Below are 1,786 nucleotides of genomic sequence, written 5' to 3' on the forward strand. Positions count from 1 at the left end.
CCTTCCCATATAGTCTAGGCGGCTAGGATAGCTGGCTCTCAACCCAGCAGATCCGGGTTCGAGTCCCCGGTGTGGGAACATCTTTTGCTTTTCTTTCTTTCTGCTTCTTCTATTTCGTCTACCTCGCACGCTTTCTCAGCGAGATTACAACAAGCACGTCGCAGTCACTCGGTAAGTTCCGCCTGCGAGTCCCTACGCTCCTGCATGTGGTAATGCCAAACCTACCGTCTGGGCCTTTTCACGGTGGAGTGTCGCCACTGTCATCAGCAATGACCTTTCCTCGGACGCCCACTAGCGTCAACCGGCTGAACCGAACCAAAGGACGGCAAGGTGGCCTCGAGCAGCGTGTAATAAATACGTCGTCCCGATGAGACGATGAATAGCGTCGATGAGTTTATGCGGCTCGGCAAAGGCAATGAGCGGAGTCGTATCCGTGAGAGCGCTTGGAAGGATGGCGAGTGCGTATGAAGCGTGCGTTTGGGGCGTGGCTGCAGTGGTTGCAGTGGTTGTGCGTGTGTGTATTTGCGTTGGGTTTGTTATTTTGAGTACGGTTTCATTGTGCAGCCTTCCCATATAGTCTAGGCGGTTAGGATAGCTGGCTCTCACCCAGCAGATCCGGGTTTGAGTCCCGGTGTGGGAACATCTTTTGCTTTTCTTTCTTTCTGCTTCTTCTATTTCGTCTACCTCGCACGCTTTCTCAGCGAGATTACAACAAGCACGTCGCAGTCACTCGGTAAGTTCCGCCTGCGAGTCCCTACGCTCCTGCATGTGGTAATGCCAAACCTACCGTCTGGGCCTTTTCACGGTGGAGTGTCGCCACTGTCATCAGCAATGACCTTTCCTCGGACGCCCACTAGCGTCAACCGGCTGAAACGAGCCAAAAGACGGCAATGTGGCCTCGAGCAGCGTGTAATAAATACGTCGTCCCGATGAGACGATGAATAGCGTCGATGAGTTTATGCGGCTCGGCAAAGGCAATGAGCGGAGTCGTATCCGTGAGAGCGCTTGGAAGGATGGCGAGTGCGTCTGAAGCGTGCGTTTGGGGCGTGGCTGCAGTGGTTGTGCGTGTGTGTATTTGCGTTGGGTTTGTTATTTTGAGTACGGTTTCATTGTGCAGCCTTCCCATATAGTCTAGGCGGTTAGGATAGCTGGCTCTCACCCAGCAGATCCGGGTTCGAGTCCCGGTGTGGGAACATCTTTTGCTTTTCTTTCTTTCTGCTTCTTCTATTTCGTCTACTTTGCACGCTTTCTCAGCGAGATTACAACAAGCACGTCGCAGTCACTCGGTAAGTTCCGCCTGCGAGTCCCTACGCTCCTGCATTGGTAATGCCAAACCTACCGTCTGGGCCTTTTCACGGTGGAGTGTCGCCACTGTCATCAGCAATGACCTTTCCACGGACGCCCACTAGCGTCAACCGGCTGAACCGAACCAAAGGACGGCAAGGTGGCCTCGAGCAGCGTGTAATAAATACGTCGTCCCGATGAGACGATGAATAGCGTCGATGAGTTTATGCGGCTCGGCAAAGGCAATGAGCGGAGTCGTATCCGTGAGAGCGCTTGGAAGGATGGCGAGTGCGTCTGAAGCGTGCGTTTGGGGCGTGGCTGCAGTGGTTGTGCGTGTGTGTATTTGCGTTGGGTTTGTTATTTTGAGTACGGTTTCATTGTGCAGCCTTCCCATATAGTCTAGGCGGTTAGGATAGCTGGCTCTCACCCAGCATTCGAGTCCCGGTGTGGGACACATCTTTTGCTTTCTTTCGTTCTGCTTCTTCTATTTCGTCTACCTGAA

The 1,786-nt window shown here is 53.2% G+C and overlaps 2 non-coding genes across 2 annotated transcripts; both read left to right on the plus strand.

Annotated features, from left to right (window-relative positions):
• Positions 1-3: 3 nt before the first annotated feature.
• On the plus strand, positions 4-78 carry PITG_29934. Its single transcript has one exon. It is a non-coding gene; the product is annotated as a tRNA-Glu (tRNA).
• Positions 79-1,672: 1,594 nt separating this feature from the next.
• On the plus strand, positions 1,673-1,737 carry PITG_29937. The gene has a single exon. It is a non-coding gene; the product is annotated as a tRNA-Glu (tRNA).
• Positions 1,738-1,786: the final 49 nt, after the last annotated feature.

Source organism: Phytophthora infestans, genomic scaffold (genome assembly GCF_000142945.1).
Source record: "Phytophthora infestans T30-4 supercont1.68 genomic scaffold, whole genome shotgun sequence".
Classification (NCBI taxonomy): domain Eukaryota; phylum Oomycota; class Peronosporomycetes; order Peronosporales; family Peronosporaceae; genus Phytophthora; species Phytophthora infestans.